This window comes from Phyllobates terribilis, unplaced genomic scaffold, assembly GCF_046119375.1.
Source record: "Phyllobates terribilis strain yellow unplaced genomic scaffold, ASM4611937v1 Scaffold_56__1_contigs__length_8794411, whole genome shotgun sequence".
In the NCBI taxonomy this organism is placed as follows: Eukaryota; Metazoa; Chordata; class Amphibia; order Anura; family Dendrobatidae; genus Phyllobates; species Phyllobates terribilis.
In genome coordinates, this window is record NW_027362816.1 from 8,161,772 (window position 1) to 8,180,127 (window position 18,356).

Genomic DNA, 18,356 nt, shown 5'->3' on the forward strand with positions numbered 1-18,356 from the left:
GAATAAAGTTTTGAGTTGAAAACTGTTTGATTTCAGTTTGTAATAACCTGCTAATGCTTATAATTTCAAAAAAGACATTTTTTTTGTTCTTTATTAAAATGAAAAGGTTGAAAACTCTGCTGTGCATAATAATTTGGAACATGCATTTTTGAGTGCAGTTTGAGTGTTTTATTTTTTTAAATATACTGTTATCATAGGCAGTTTGTACAAAAACCTTTCAATTGTACTCTAATAGTTATTTGACTGGAAAATTACAATGACTGCAATTCATATAGGTAATTTGGGAAAATCTGAGAAAATATTATTTGCATAATAATTTGGAACACAGTGTAAAGCCAGGAATCTCTGATCATGTTAGGTGTTATTATGGCATTAGCCACATGATTCTTTCTGATGAGAGTTTACAGCTGTTAACATCTTAACAATTTTCTCCTTTTTTAGTTTACTATGCACTCAGATCTTGGGAAAATAGTCCAGAATTTACTAGAAGAGTTTTGGAAAAGCCCTCCAACCCTGGCCCCAACCTCTGGCTCTTTCCCCTAGTAAGTAATTATATTGTCCTGAGATCTCAGATCCTTCCATTGTTATGGTGGAATATCATCTAAGTTTAAAGGGTTATTCCAATATTCTTAAAGTGGTGAAATTGCAAAATTCTTGTAAAATCAAGCAATTTAGTAATTTACTTGTTATTAAAAATCCTTTCCATTCTCAACAATGGAAGTATATTTAATTTTATTCTTTTCTGCTTCTGCGGTGGCAAAATACAAGTCCTTCCCAGTAGAGCTTGTAAGCACTGCCCGAAGCTGGCTGGATGGCTGGAGCGCACTGCCGGCTTCAGTGCCGCTGCTTCCCAGATGCTGCAAAGGCAAAATGATCTCTGCTTGCAGCACCAGAGAGCGCATAGTTCGGACAAGCCGCACAACACATGCCGCTGCACCAAGCTGTCAATCAAGCAGGAGCGCACTGCTCCCCATAAATCGGGAAGCGAGGAGGCTGGGGAGCGGTGCACTTCTACTTGATAAGATGGCACATCCGCTTTTAGCACTTATTTCTGCTCATCTGAACGATTGTTTACCCTCACATTGCGGCTGAATTTGTGGTTCCATGTAGCAAATGACAGTAAGTTCTAATTTTGACTGCAGGTTTCTTTGTAGAGTTGTACCTTAACTTGTACCTGAACTTTTCTTTTTCTCTCCTTTAGACTTTTAACATTATCAAAATTCAGACTTTACAAATTATGGGTCCCCTCCTTTCCATATTGTTTGATGGGAATACCCACTGTACACCAATGATGAGAGTTTTGTACCGAGTGGTTGGGGTCTAAGGGCTAGCGTTTCTCCTTGTGGAGAATGCCAAGCCAAGCCTGGCATGTCAGAGTGAGGAGACGTATATGACGCGCCCCCTGGGCCAGTGTTGTTGGGGATACCCGGAGCCGGATCAGATGGGGGTTGTAGTCTCCGAGTGGCTGTGACCCGGTCCGTGCCCAGGGTGTCAAGCTCAGTGTGTGGCAGTCCTTACTGATGTTACTAAAGTTCTTTATGTCGACTACGCCACCCGTTGAATTGCGGTCACTACGGCCGCCGCTGCAGCAGGGTCCGCTGAGGCTGATGGTGTTTGTGCAGCTTAGGTAGTATAACCCCCAACGGGAGGGGTATAGCCCCAGGGGGGTCAGGTGCAGAGGATGGTGGTTGTGGAGGTGCAGGGATGATGGTAATGAGAGTCAGAGTCGGGTTGTGCAGTTCAGGGTTCTTTACTTACTGCAGATGTTCCGGTCACTCCGGCCTTGAGTGACCACCCGAGCCGTGCTGCGTCCACCAGGTCCTGGACTCGGCCAACCCCCAAGTAGTTCTGGAGCGTGGTTCTGAGCTCCCGTTCTGTCCTGTCCTCGTCTCTGGCCTTCCCCACCAGGGATCCACCTATGTCCGGCTCCCTCGGGCCTTCTGTTGGTAAAACCCTTGACTCTGGGTTCCCTGACCCTTCGCGTGGTCTGCCTTCCGGGTGGATATGGTGGGTGGCCGTGGCAGATGCTGCCCACAGCCTCCGGTCTCTGGCTGAGGTATGCTGTAGCCCCCACCAGTTTGGGATCCGGTACCCTGTTGCCAACTCTTCACCCTGTGGTTGTATTTGGGCTCTCAGAGTTCCTTCTTTCTCCCCCTCTGGGTCTTTCGTTCTCTCCTCTCTCACTCTGGGCCTGGGGCTGCTCTGCTCCTCTGCTTTCTTCCACTGCTCTGCAAAGACTTACTTCTCACAGACTGACTGACTGACTGTGGCTGACTGACTGACTGACCCTGATCTTAGATGGTTCCCACCTTTTATACTCCCTCTATGTGTGAGCTCAGGTGACCAGCACCCAATGAGCTCCTAGCACTACCCAGACTGCTCCCCCTATCTGCCCCTACACTACTGGGATGGTCCACCCCCCTCCCACTCCAGCCAAGGACAGACTCGATCGTACCTGCACATTTCTAAGTGGGAGTACCGTTGGTCTGCCCTCCGGAAATGGGATGTGTGTAGTGCATGCAGCTAACTGAGCTCAGTTCCACACTCCATCCTTACCCGGGAGTGGAATATCACACCTCTGGCTGAGGTGCAATACCCCTGTAGCAGCCGAATCCTCAGGGTGCTACATATAAGCCGTGCATGCTCCTCTGGGCAATTAAATATGCAAATTGTCTCTTCAGAGAGGAAGAGGATTAGAACTTTAGCGCCACCTTTTGGAAGTAATCCTAAAAGTCAATATCGACCCTTTAACGAGCCTTGCTATATGACTTGTGATAAAAGCCAAACCAGATTCTCAATTTGCAGACACGGTGTGTCGGGGAAACTCTGCATGATGCCGCTGCACATGAGACTATGTTCACACGTCAGTAATCATCCATTAGAGCGTTCTAACATGATTATTGGATGTGTGAACATAGTCCGTATCCAGCAGCAATCTGATAACAGAACAGTTGTGCAGGCCCAACTTTTTTTTATGTGGCAAAAAAAAACAACTTATTTCAATTTGATCCATTTTGTAACATTGAACCCTATGGAAAACTGATTTGTTAATTAGCCATCCATTTTTTTTCATTTTGCATAAGGTTAATTGTTCTATTTACTGGATCAGTTTCAAAAGGAAGAAAACAGATGGCTAATAAACGGATCCGTTTTCCATAGACGTCAGTGTTAAGAAAATGGACCGAGTTGAAATTAGTTTCTTTTCAGGTGGACAAAAAAGTTGTGTCAATTTTTTTTTTTTGTGTGTGAATGGATCGCTGCTGGATCCATCCTAACTGATGATTACTGGACATGTGAACATAGGCTAACGCTATGGGAGCTGTGGAAATGGCGGTGTGTTCACAATCATTTACACTTCAGAGACCAAAGAAGTCTTCAGTTGTAGTGACAAGTTGGAGTCACAGTGATGTAAATTTATCAGAAATCTGTGGCGGTGAATAGAAGAGACTTGGAGCACAAAGCTGGTGCGATGGGGCGGTCATTTTCAAGACTGCTTAAGCTGTAGCGTTATTGGCAGCACATCATCGCCCTGTGTGATCAGATCGTGTGCTGCTGAGATTCTATCATATTAACCATCATTCTGTGCGGACAGAAGTGCGGCTCGCCTGTCTAAGCATCTCCAGAAGTGACTGCCTATGGATATGATGCTGCTGATGGGCAGAATGGGTATAATGACTAAACCCAGCATTACAGGGTGCTATATACCATCCAGACGGCTCCTCTTACTTCTCTTGTACATTTTCTGTCCGTGGATGTGCTGTATGTTGCTGCTGCCGGTAAGCAGGGCCCGGACAGTTCTCTCCCATTGTGCACCTTGCATGGCGGCTACACTAGCAGTAGAGGAGAGGTGATCATCTGGCAGCCCATGTGGAGTACGGGCTACATTGTGTCCTCATGAAGCCTGTCAGTAACCTTATCTGCAGATTAACATCTCTGGTATACTAATAGGATTGCAGGGTAACTGTGTGTTAATAGTGTGTATCTGTCCGTACACAGTATGTTCAGAGCTGCAGAATTACAGCACATAATAGGCTGATCTATCTGCTGGCATGTTGGCGACACAGCATCTACCTACAGATATTGTATGTCCTATTTCATTACGATGGTGCTTGGGAGAATACTAATCTAATGAGGGAAACCCTTTCTTGTCTTTCCGCCTGTACAGCAATCCCGCAGGGAGGCCTCCGCACCCTCTTTCTGGCTTTTCTTTGTTTCCACCTTTCCCTACACAAGATAACAATAGATCAGTGCCAGTATCTGAACCTGTTCCTTCCACATACAACTCTGCCAAAACTGCCGCCCCCGCATACGGCCTAATTACAGATCTGCCGGTGGCTGTCCCCACGTCTGAAGTAAGTGCGCAGCCGTGATCAGAAAAAGCCAAAAAATGTCAATTAAACTTTAATAGGTGGGCAGGGAAGATGTTTCTGTAAAGGGGTTGTCTAGTCTAAAACGACAAGTCTGCAGTCACTGTGTATGACTGCAGACTTGTGAATCCTCACATAGAGCACACTGCACACAGTGAGGATTCTGTGGTGTCCACACCGGGAAAGGCGGTCAGGTGGCCACAAGTATATGACGCACCCCCTGGGCCATATTCTTTAGGGGAATACCCGGAGCCGGATCAGATGGGGGTTGTAGTCTCCGAGTGGCTGTGACCCGGTCCGTGCCCAGGGTGTCAAGCTCAGTGTGTGGCAGTCCTTACTGATGTTACTAAAGTTCTTTATGTCGACTACGCCACCCGTTGTATTGCGGTCACTACGGCCGCCGCTGCAGCAGGGTCCGCTGAGGCTGATGGTGTTGGTGCAGCTTAGGTAGTATAACCCCCAACGGGAGGGGTATAGCCTCAGGGGGTCAGGTGCAGAGGATGGTGGTTGTGGAGGTGCAGGGAGGATGGTAATCAGAGACAGAGTCGGGTTGTGCAGTTCAGGGTTTTTACTTACTGCAGATGTTCCGGTCACTCCGGCCTTGAGTGACCACCCGAGCCGTGCTGCGTCCACCAGGTCCTGGACTCGGCCAACCCCCAAGTAGTTCTGGAGCGTGGTTCTGAGCTCCCTTTCTGTCCTGTCCTCGTCTCTGGCCGTCCCCACCAGGGATCCACCTATGTCCGGCTCCCTCGGGCCTTTTGGTGGTAAACCCTTGTCTCTGGGTTCCCTGACCCTATTCGTGGTCTGCCTTCCGGGCGGATATGGTGAGTGGTCGTGGCAGATGCTGCCCACGACCTCCGGTCTCTGGCTGAGGTGTGCTGTAGCCTCCACCAGCTTGGGATCCGGTACCCTGTTGCCAACTCTTCACCCTGTGGTTTAGTTTGGGTTCTCAGAGTTCCTTCTTTCTCCCCCTCTGGGTCCTTCTTTCTCCTCTCTCTTGGCCTGGGGCTGCTCTGCTCCTCTGCTCTCTTCCTCTGCAAAGACTGGCAGACTGACTGACTGACCAGCCTTCTACAAAAGACTCCTCTGCAAAGACCCTGATCTAAGATGGTTCCCACCTTATATACTCCCTCTATGTGTGAGCTCAGGTGACCAGCACCCAATGAGCTCCTAACTTTACCCAGACTGCTCCCCCTATCTGCCCCTACACTACTGGGATGTTCCACCCCCCTCCCACTCCAGCCAGGAACAGACACTGTCGTACCTGCACATTTCTCTAGTGGGAGTACCATCGGTCTGTTCCCCGGAAATGGGATGTATGTAGTGCATGCAGCTAACTGAGCTCAGTCCCACACTCCATCCTTACCCGGGAGTGGAATATCACACCTCTGGGTTGAGGTGCAATACCCCTGTAGCAGCCGAATCCTCAGGGTGCTACATTTACAATATGCGTACTTCCGGCCACAATCTGGCTACACTGTTTCCAGCGCGCTCAATGCAAGTGTATTGTGCGAGGCCTTGAACTGTAGTTGGATTCTGGCTGGGAGTATGCATAGCGCGTACTTGCACACAGCAGTGCACACTATGTGAGAATTCACAAGTCTGCAGTCAGTGTCATGTCGGATCAGAAAACCCCTTTAAGAGCTTGTCTAATCTTGTTTCATCAGGAGCACACTGCTCCTCTGTCTTGCTGGCTACCTCCTTGCTGGGGTCAGTGCTCTCCTGAAGATGGACAGTTTCAACCAGCGGCATGGTCGCGCCGCTGGTCTGAACTATGCACTTTCCTCTGCTGTCGGCAGAGACCGCTTTGACTTTGCAGCGTCGGAGGAGCACAGAGGTACTGAATCCAGGGATCCGGCCAACTTCAGAGCTGCACTTGCAAGCTGTATAGCAAACTGCTTTCCTTGCCTAGGAGACTGGCCACCACTGATAGACTGCAGCAGTGGCCGGTAACCTAGGCACCGAACATTTCTGTTTCTGTAGTCTCTCACCAGTACCTGTATATATTTCTTAGATGGGTGTGAACGGCTTTACATATAAGATGCCTGATCTCCCTGAAACGTTTCCTGAGCTGTCAGATTTGAGGTTTGTATTTTTACAACTAAAATAAAAAATAAAAAGTTTAATTTTTATTTGTCAAAAAAAAAATTCTGAATTCTATATTAGTTCTAATGATAAAATGACATCCATCCTAGTATTCCCCAGGGCCACCCCTATAGATAAGTCTGTGGGGGCTTATTCTGCACACTAGCTTCTCTGTACCCTGTTGTAACATTTCCATGAAAGTCTTGGACGCACGTTTCTCTTTTTTTCTACTTCAGCGTGTCACAGCTCACCGATATGATGGAGCAAGAGGATGTTCTTCTGGAGCAGTTTGTAAATCTTCCACAACTAAAACAGATTATATCTGGTAAAGAGGAGCTGGTGAAAAATACCGAGGAGCTGGTAAGTAAGATTTGGTGGATGGTAGTTGAATACGGTTTTGAGGAATGAAGAGTTTTTCTGGTTCTTGGGAAAAAAAATATAGATAGATAGATATACAGTACAGACCAAAAGTTTGGACACACCTTCTCATTTAAAGATTTTTCTGTATTTTCATAACTATGAAAATTGTACATTCACACTGAAGGCATCAAAACTATGAATTAACACATGTGGAATTATATAGTTAACAAAAAAGTGCGAAACAACTGAAAATATGTCTTATATTCTAGGTTCTTCAAAGTAGCCACCTTTTGCTTTCATGACTGCTTTGAACACTCTTGGCATTCTCTTGATGAGCTTCAAGAGGTAGTCACCGGAAATGGTCTTCCAGGCCCATTTCAAGTTTGCCAATGACCATCTGGCATGGGAGAAGGTCTTGTGGTCAGATGAGACCAAAATAGAACTTTTTGGTATCAACTCCACTCGCCGTGAGCAAGAAGGAGGATGAGTACAACCCCAAGAACACTGTCCCAACCGTTAAGCATGGTGAGGAAAATGTCATACTTTGGGGGTGCTTTTCTGCAAAGGGGATAGGATGACTGCACCATATTGAAGGGAGGATGGATGGGGTCATGTATCGCGAGATTTTGTCCAACAACTTCTATCCCTCAGTAAGAGCATTGAAGATGGGACGTGCCTGGGTCTTCCACCATGACAATGACCCGAAACACATAGCCAAGGAAACTAAGGAGTGTCTCTGCTAGAAGCATTTCAAGGTCCTGGAGTAGCCTAACCAGTCTCCAGACCTGAACCCAGTAGAAAATCTTTAGAGGGAGCTGAAACTCCAATGTTGCCCAGCGACAGCCCCGAAACCTGAAAGATCTGGAGAAGATCTGTATGGAGGAGTGGGCCAAAGTCCCTGCTGCGGTGTGTGCAAACTTGGTCAAGAACTACAGGAAACTTCTGACCTCTGTAATTGCAAACAAAGGTTTCTGTACCAAATATTACGTTCTGTTTTTCTATTGTATCACATACTTATTTCAATCAATAAAATGCTAATTAATTATGTAAAAATCATACAATGTTATTTTCTGGATTCTTCTTCTGTCTCTCACAGTTGATAAAAAAAGAAATACAGACCTCTCCATTCTTTGTAGGTGGGAAAACTTGCAATATCGGCAGTGTATCAAATACTTATTTTCCCCACTGGATATACACAGCGGGTGAAATACTCACACTTCACCAATTTTCTAAGTAACTATGTTACTAAAGGTGCTATAGGCATGAAATTCTCCCCAGATATCAGTAACAGACCATCCAATCCACATAGGCAAAGAAATCAAACAATAGATGTCCATAGATTAAGTTATGTGTAATAATGAGAAATTACACGGGGAAAAAGTATTGACTATGCTTACTGAAATGTATTTAATACTTCGTACACAAGCCTTTGTTGGTGATGACAGCTTCAAGATTCATCCTGTATGGAGAAACTAGTCGCATGCATTGCTCAGGTGTGATTTTGTCCCATTCTTCCACACAAACACGCTACAAATCCTGAAGATCCCTTGGGCTCCTTCTATGAACTCTGAGCTTCAGTTCCTTCTATAAATATTCTGTTGGATTCAGGTCAGGTGATTGGGTGGGCCATTTTAGCAGCTTTAATTATCTCTCTCTGAAAACAATTGAGCGTTTCCTTGGCTGTGTGTTTGGGATCATTGTCTTGCTGAAATGTCCACCCTTGTTTCATCATCATCCTGGTAGATTGCAGCCGATTTTTATCAAGAATGTCTCGTACATTTATCCATTCCTCCTTCCTTCATTAATATGAAGATTGCCGTATGCTGAAAAACAGCCACATTCCATGATGTTCCCACCTCCAAACTTCACTGTTAGTATGGTGTTTTGGGGGTGATATGCAGTGTCTTTTGGCCTCCAAACATGGTGTGTATTATGACATCCAAAGAGCTCAATTTTGGTCTCATCTGACCAGACTCTATCCTCCCAGTATTTCACAGGCTTGTCTAAATATTGTTGAGCAAACGTTAAACACGCGTCAACATGCTTTTTGTTCAGCAATGGAGTCTTGCGTGCTAAGCGTGCATACAGACCATGGAGGTTGAGTGCATCACTTATAGTTTTCTTTGAAACAATTGCTGATTCCTGGTCTTTCTGTAACTCTCCACAGGTGGTCCTTGGTCATGGACAACTCTTTTGATAATTAACTTCACTCCTCTGTTTGAAATCTTGCGGGGAGCACCTGGTCGTGGCCGGTTTATTATGAAATTATGTTCTTTACATTTCTGGATTATGGCCCCAGCAGTGCTCACTGGAGCCTTCAGTAATTTAGAAATTCTTCTGTAACCAATACCGTCAGTATGTTTTGCAACAATTAGGTTGCGGAGGTCTTGAGGCCGCTCACTGGATTTACCCATCATGAGATGTTTCTTGTGTGGCATCTTGCTAACGAGACACCTTTTTATAGGCCATCAGTTGAACCACCTAATATTATTTTTCACTAAGTGGCAGGATGGGTTTCTAATTACTGATAGATTTCAGCTGGTGTCATGACTTTCCATGGCTTTTTGCCTCTCTCTCTCTCTTCATGTGTTCAGTACCTTTTTCCTGTGTCATTTCTCATTATTACACATAATTCATGGACATCTATGATTTGATTTCTTTGCCTGTGTAGACTGGATGGGTTGTTACCGACATCTGGTGAGAATTTCATGTCAATAGCACCTTTAGTAATATATTTACTTAGACAATTGGTGACATGTTCAATACTTATTTCATCCTCTGTATGTGTATATTAATATAGAATTATTATTATTTTTTTTAATCCAGAAAAGAATCTTCAAATGGAGCCAATTCTGGAGTCAAAGCGACAAGCATTATTAGATAAGGTAAGCCACTGTGGATGGGGCTGACATGGCAGGCGCAGTCTTTACGGTAGGTTTGGTTCATTTGTGGATTGTGCTGAGGAATTCTGACGATCTCACCCTTGCTATATTGAAGTTGGTGAAATTCACATTGATAATCTGCTGTATTTTCACCCCACAATGACATGCCGGGATTTGGAACATCTTTGGCGTTCTCATTTTTCTATATGGGCAATCTTTACAGTTTGCGGATGAGATTTGTAAAGTCTCATCCACTTACCTTATAAACCTGCTCTGATCTGGCCGTAAAAGCTGCAGCAAATGCGGCAGGCGTGAATTCATCCTCATTTCCTTGTGTTTTTCTTCTCTTCCAGTATGAGCTTCTGACTCAAATGAAAACCAGCAAAGACAGCATGAGCTGAGCGAGGTAATGTGGCGGATACGGGGCTAGAGAAGATGGCGCCTGCGGGACAGTGATATCACCTCTTGTGAATGGTAGATTCTATTCTATATTGATTGTTACCTTTCATTATTATCCTGTCTGTGATGATCGTGAGACTGATGCAAAGCCTTGTGAACAGAATAAGAAGTTTGAGTCTAGTATTAGGATTAATGGCCAGTTTGCATTTTTTTTTTATCTACATTGTGTTATGGAAAATCGAAAAAAAACTCAGTAGTTAAAAATAACATGTAAAGAGAAGCTGTCAGCTTTCTCATGCCTCCCGAAGCGCCACCATGGATTTATTCATCTTTTTGTACCCTGTGTAAAGAGCCCATTAATAGCGGCTTACTGATTTCTAACATTTTTATAACTGCGGCCGTGATAATAAGTAGGTGAATATTTGTGGGGGCATTGCAACGCGCCCCACCACTAGTCACCCTCTAATTAGCAAATTGCCACCACAATTATAAAATAGATTTTCGCCAAATGCAGAAATCAGAAAGCCACTAAAAGGGGTTTGTTAGGACGGGTATAAAGTGAGAAATAAATACATGGTGACGGTTTGTGATCTCGGGGGAGCTGACAGGTTACCTTTAACATAAAGTCCTGGTCATTTTCTGATGACACATTCCCTTTAATTGCAGAACTGTGCTGTCAGTAGATCTCTTTGATAAGTTAAAGGGTAATAAAAGCCCTTTATGTGTCCTGTGGAAACTGGACGTCTAATCTGCAGAAAGCCGCTGAAGCCACAAATTACATTATTGTTCAATAGAACAAAGGGAACGTTCTGAAAGGTTTACAGTGCGGGGGGATATGGACGGCGTGCACTGTAAGGGGGCCATGCAAGAATTGGCTGAATATTGAAATATTACTATATGTATGATGTCGCTACTAGTGATGAGCGAGCGTGCTCGTTTAACCCTTTAAACGAGCACGCTCGGGTACTCGCCAAGTAGTTTCGGCGTGCTGTGCATATCGGTTGCAGCCGCAGCAGCTGCATGTGTTGCGGCTGTTACACAGCTGTGACACATGCAGAGACTGGCTAACAAACAGGCAATCCCTGCATGTGTCACAGCTGTGAAACAGCCGCGATACATGCAGCCGCCCCGGCTGCAACGGAAATGCTGAACACGACAAAACTACTCAGCGAGTACCCGAGTGTGCTCGTTTAAAGGGTTAAACGAGCACGCTCGCTCATCACTAGTCGCTACATGTTCCCAGATTGCCACTATAGTCCTATACAATGTTTTCAGCATCATCTCGCCCAGTTTTCCATATAATACACATTTTTATATCAGCTGATCTTTTCTAGACAGACGATAGGTCCAATTGTCCAGACTTGTATTTAATCCTGATGATTAGTACTGTGAGGTTATAGCATGTGAATGGTACATGACCAGATGCTTTCACAGCAGCCAACCAGAGCTTGACTTTCATTTTTTAGGAACAGTTTGAGGAATGAAAGCTGCATTATGATTGGCTGCAATGGACGATCTGTAAATGAGCCCCATTTGCTGGGGAAACCTACTGCCGCTAGTAAAATAGGTGAGTCCCTGTGCCATATGGGATGAGGTGTAACGTCCTGCTCCTTCCCCCCTCGCAGAGCTGCAGTCTCAGCGCACTACAGGCCAGGTTAAAGGTCGCTGCCCACCAAGCTGAAGAGGACTCTGACAATTTTGCCGAAAATTTCCTTGAGGGAAAAACAGAAATAGATGATTTTTTAACTCTGTTCATGGAAAAGAGAAGAGTAAGTGCTGTGGTATTGGTTTAATAGTGGTGCGCCTTATACTGGGGAATTGCATGAATAGCAGTTCCCTAAGATATGTCTGTATACAGGGAATTGCTGCCATTAATGCTTCAGTATCTGGGCTGGTCAGCCTTGGATCCATAGAGCGAATGTTATCTGCGGTCTGGATCTGGTGGAGCAGCGGACACGGCTGGTACCGATGAGCGGGAAGCCATGGCCTCCACATTGTATGTCCTCCTAGAGAGGAAAGAAGAGGTTAATCCAGCTTCCCTGCTGATTGTGCATACTCCCTCCAGCAAGGCAAAATGGCTACAAGAGGGGTGCACCCAACACCAGGGCCGAAGAAAATCATTGTAAAAACCATTTATTGAAAAAAATGTTACAAAGAATTCATCTAATAAAAAAAGCATTTCTCCGAGGCATGCACGACTGCCGCGCTTCACACCATGTGTTCTCCTAGTATGTTCTAGCTCTCCAGCGCTAGGTGGGGGGAAATAATGAAGGTATAGGGTATCCGGTGCCTCTCCACATCAGCACAATGGTGATGTCAGAAGCCTCGGGGTTAATGTGGCTGAGAAAGTTCCTCCACCCAAGAGAGGAGGCGATGGATCACGTAGTAGAAAACATAGAGGCTTCATGGCTCCTCACATTAAAGATCAGAGAACCAGATGGCATGCATGGTGGAACTGATTTAATGGATATTAACTAAATAAATAATTGATTGGAGAAACAAATGTCTATATATTCAGTTCAGAGAACTAATGATCTGTCTACATCATATCCTATACCTTCATTATGTAACCACGACCTAGCGCTGGAGAACTACGCCATACTAGGATTAAGAGCGCAGAGTCTGAAGTGCGTCAGTTTTAAAAACTTTTCAATAAATGGTTGTTTTTACAATGATTTTCTTCCGATCTGGTGCTGGATACAGCCCTCTTGTATTGTGTGTCCTCCTGTGTTATCTCAGTATGACTGGCAGTCACTGATGCACCTATAGTGCACCTATACAACGACTGCACGAAGAAGCCTAGGAAAGACAAAGATAGTGACTGACACTGGCTCCATGGCCCAAGGTGGCATTGTAATTGCTCTCTAGATCATATTGTGCATCTGTGCAGAGCCGAGTCCTGTCATGTTTCACTTATGTCTCTAGAAGCCATTCACATCACTGACGATTTGTCTCCTATCTCTCAGTGCTGCCACAGTAGAGAAGCTGCAACAGTCCATATCCCTGCACAGCCAGGACCATGCACCGCTATAGGTACGATAATATACCGCCATGTTGTCTGCATGTTCATATACACCATCCATACTGTGCACCACTATAGGTACGATAATATACCGCCATGTTGTCTGCATGTTCATATACACCATCCATACTATGCACCGCTATAGGTACGATAATATACCGCCATGTTGTCTGCATGTTTATTTACACCATCCATACTATGCACCGCTATAGGTACGATAATATACCGCCATGTTGTCTGCATGTTCATATACACCATCCATACTATGCACCGCTATAGGTACGATAATATACCGCCATGTTGTCTGCATGTTCATATACACCATCCATACTGTGCACCGCTATAGGTACGATAATATACCGCCATGTTGTCTGCATGTTCATATACACCATCCATACTATGCACCGCTATAGGTACGATAATATACCGCCATGTTGTCTGCATGTTTATTTACACCATCCATACTATGCACCGCTATAGGTACGATAATATACCGCCATGTTGTCTGCATGTTCATATACACCATCCATACTATGCACCGCTATAGGTACGATAATATACCGCCATGTTGTCTGCATGTTTATATACACCATCCATACTATGCACCACTATAGGTACGATAATATACCGCCATGTTGTCTGCATGTTTATATACACCATCCATACTATGCACCGCTATAGGTACGATAATATACCGCCATGTTGTCTGCATGTTTATATACACCATCCATACCATGCACCGCTATAGGTACGATAATATACCGCCATGTTGTCTGCATGTTCATATACACCATCCATACTATGCACCGCTATAGGTACGATAATATACCGCCATGTTGTCTGCATGTTCATATACACTATCCATACTATGCACCGCTATAGGTACGATAATATACCGCCATGTTGTCTGCATGTTCATATACACCATCCATACTATGCACCGCTATAGGTATGATAATATACCGCCATGTTGTCTGCATGTTCATATACACCATCCATACCATGCACCGCTATAGGTACGATAATATACCGCCATGTTGTCTGCATCTTCATATACACCATCCATACTATGCACCACTATAGGTACGATAATATACCGCCATGTTGTCTGCATGTTCATATACACCATCCATACTATGCACCGCTATAGGTACGATAATATACCGCCATGTTGTCTGCATGTTTATATACACCATCCATACTATGCACCGCTATAGGTATAATAATATAACGCCATGTTGTCTGCATGTTCATATACACCATCCATACTATGCACCACTATAGGTACGATAATATACCGCCATGTTGTCTGCATGTTCATATACACCATCCATACCATGCACCGCTATAGGTACGATAATATACCGCCATGTTGTCTGCATGTTCATATACACCATCCATACTATGCACCACTATAGGTACGATAATATACCGCCATGTTGTCTGCATGTTCATATACACCATCCATACTATGCACCGCTATAGGTACGATAATATACCGCCATGTTGTCTGCATGTTCATATACAAATAGGTACGATAATATACCGCCATGTTGTCTGCATGTTCATATACACCATCCATACTATGCACCGCTATAGGCACGATAATATACCGCCATGTTGTCTGCATGTTTATATACACCATCCATACTATGCACCGCTATAGGTACGATAATATACCGCCATGTTGTCTGCATGTTCATATACACCATCCATACTATGCACCGCTATAGGTACGATAATATACCGCCATGTTGTCTGCATGTTCATATACACCATCCATACTATGCACCGCTATAGGTACGATAATATACCGCCATGTTGTCTGCATGTTTATATACACCATCCATACTATGCACCGCTATAGGTACGATAATATACCGCCATGTTGTCTGCATGTTCATATACACCATCCATACTATGCACCGCTATAGGTACGATAATATACCGCCATGTTGTCTGCATGTTCATATACACCATCCATACTATGCACCGCTATAGGTACGATAATATACCGCCATGTTGTCTGCATGTTCATATACACCATCCATACTATGCACCACTATAGGTACGATAATATACCGCCATGTTGTCTGCATGTTCATATACACCATCCATACTATGCACCGATATAGGTATAATAATATACCGCCATGTTGTCTGTATGTTCATATACACCATCCATACCATGCACCAGGGGCGGAACTACCGCCCGTGCAGCCGGTTCATTGAACGGGGGCCCCGAGGGAGAGGGTGCCCCTCCAGCAGGGCCGCCATCAGGGCATGACTGCCCTGACTCCAGTATGGGGCCCAGCCGGTAGGGGCCCCCCCCTCTTGTGCGTCTCTCTCCTCATGGGGCCCCCGGCCCCATGCTAAGAGCCGGGTCCGGGACATCTCAGCGCTGCGCTGCTGCGGCAGCGCTTTCATGATTCCCCTGACTTCCGGTCATGTGACGGCGCCGTCACATGACCGGAAGTCAGGAGAACCTGGTGTCAGCAATTTGGACGAGCGCCAGGATTCTGCAGGGATCGCATGGGGGTAAGTATAACAAGTTTTTTTTTTTTTTAAATACAATTTACTAGGAGTGGGGGGAATGGGAGATGCACATGTGGTGGAGGGGGATGAGAGAGGTGCACATGTGGTGGAGGGGGATGAGAGAGGTGCACATGGGGGGGATGAGAGAGGGGCACATGTGGTGGAGGGGGATGAGAGAGGTGCACATGTGGAGGGGGATGAGAGAGGTGCACATGTGGGGGAGGGGGATGAGAGAGGTGCACATGTGGGGGAGGGGGATGAGAGAGGTGCACATGTGGGGGAGGGGGATGAGAGAGGTGCACATGTGGTGGAGGGGGATGAGAGAGGTGCACATGTGGTGGAGGGGGATGAGAGAGGTGCACATGTGGTGGAGGGGGATGAGAGAGGTGCACATGTGGTGGAGGGGGATGAGTAAGGTGCACATGTGGTGGAGGGGGATGAGAGAGGTGCACATGTGGTGGAGGGGAATGAGAGAGGTGCACATGTGGTGGAGGGGGATGAGAGAGGTGCACATGTGGTGGAGGGGGGTGAGAGAGGTGCACATGTGGTGGAGGGGGATGAGAGAGGTGCACATGTGGTGGAGGGGGATGAGAGAGGTGCACATGTGGTGGAGGGGAATGAGAGAGGTGCACATGTGGGGGAGGGGAATGAGAGAGGTGCACATGTGGGGGAGGGGGATGAGAGAGGTGCACATGTGGTGGAGGGGGATGAGAGAGGTGCACATGTGGTGGAGGGGGATGAGAGAGGTGCACATGTGGTGGAGGGGAATGAGAGAGGTGCACATGTGGGGGAGGGGAATAAGAGAGGTGCACATGTGGGGGAGGGGGATGAGAGAGGTGCACATGTGGGGGAGGGGAATGAGAGAGGTGCACATGTGGGGGAGGGAAATGAGAGAGGTGCACATGTGGGAGAGGGGGATGAGAGAGGTGCACATGTGGGGGAGGGGGATGAGAGAGGGGCACATGTGGGGGAGGGGGATGAGAGAGGTGCACATGTGGGGAAGGGGGATGAGAGAGGTGCACATGTGGGGGAGGGGGATGAGAGAGGTGCACATGTGGGGGAGGGGGATGAGAGAGGGGCACATGTGGGGGAGGGGGATGAGAGAGGTGCACATGTGGGGAAGGGGGATGAGAGAGGTGCACATGTGGGGGAGGGGGATGAGAGAGGTGCACATGTGGGGGAGGGGGATGAGAGATGTGCACATGTGGGGGAGGGGGATGAGAGATGTGCACATGTGGGGGAGGGGGATGAGAGATGTGCACATGGGGGGGATGAGAGAGGGGCACATGTGGGGGAGGGGGATGAGAGATGTGCACATGGAGGGGTGAGTGCTGCACATGGGGGGATGAGAGCTGCACATGGGGGAATTGGGAGAAAATGAGCTGCACATGGGGGAATTGGGAGTAGGGGGATAACGAGCTGCACATAATGAATGTGGGGTGGGGGACAGTAAATGATAAATGATGATGGGGTGGGGAGAGCACGGACCTGATATAATGAATTGGGGCAGGGGGTGCATGTAAATAATGAATGCGGGGAGCAGGAAGTATAGAGTAGGGGGCGTTGCGGATGCAGGAGTGTAACTGGTAACAAATTGGCGGAAAGAGTAGAGGTTCTAATTAAATTATATATTAAGTGCCTATTTACAGTTAATGGGGGCACCGTGGTGGATTACAATTTATATTTGGAATGGTAGGTTGTATAATAACTAACCATATATTGATGGTGGGTGCACGTCTGTATTCAGCTGCATAATGTAGAAGTTGGGGAATGTGCTCTAGATAACTGTGTTATTTTATGCAGAGACGATTCCTGGCTGGAAGAAGTGATGGCGGTCTGTGCTGTATGAAGGAGAAAAGCGAAGATGAAGGACTTCACCTAGAGACGTCACCAGTGAGTCAGTGTGTTACATGTACACTTACACTATATACTATGTACCGGGCTCCTGTGTATAATGTCACTGGTGATCACTGTATTACCTGTACACTGACACTATATACAGAGCTCCTGTGTATAATGTCACTGGTGATCACTAGATTACCTGGACACTTACATTATACATACCATGTATAGAGCTCCCGTGTATAATGACACTTATGGTAATATTAGTAATGTGGTGGTAATATTAGTAATTTAGTGGTAATATGTGGTCTGGTCATGGTGTGGCAGTTTTTGCCCCTTCTGTGTGGTATTATTCGGTCACTATGTTGTGGTAATATGTGGTCTGGTCATGGTGTGGCGGTATTCCCTGTATGTGGTATTATTGGTCATTTAAAAAAAAAAATGTATATGACACATTCCCTTAAAGAAAACTAAATAAAAATATATCTAAAAAGAGTATTGGATATTTTAAGAAAATTTTAATAGGTTAGAGTAGGGCCCGGCCAGAAGAGTCTACCTTATCGTGGTGGCGGCTTTAAAAATCTTTTGGCCAAAACAAAAGCTGCTGGCTATGTATGTGGCACCGTCACATGGCCGAACGTCAGGAGAACCTGGTGGCAGCGATGTGGACGAGCGCCAGGATTCTGCAGGGATCGCATGGGGGTAAGTATAACAAGTTTTATTTGTTTTAAATACAATTAATTAACTAGGAGTGGGGGGGATGAGAGATGCACATGGGGGGGGATGAGAGATGCACATGGGGAGGGGTGAGAGATGCACATGGGGGGGATGAGAGATGCACATGGGGGGGGTGAGAGATGCACA

The 18,356-nt window shown here is 46.0% G+C and overlaps 1 protein-coding gene and 1 pseudogene across 2 annotated transcripts in view; one reads left to right on the top strand and one right to left on the bottom strand.

Moving 5' to 3' along the window:
- The window catches only part of LOC141192261 (vacuolar protein sorting-associated protein 37A-like), a 38,704-nt pseudogene extending 25,578 nt beyond the window's left edge, over positions 1-13,126 (top strand).
- The window catches only part of LOC141192249 (uncharacterized), a 338,025-nt gene that overhangs the window by 75,980 nt on the left and 243,689 nt on the right, over positions 1-18,356 (bottom strand). The window lies entirely within an intron of this gene.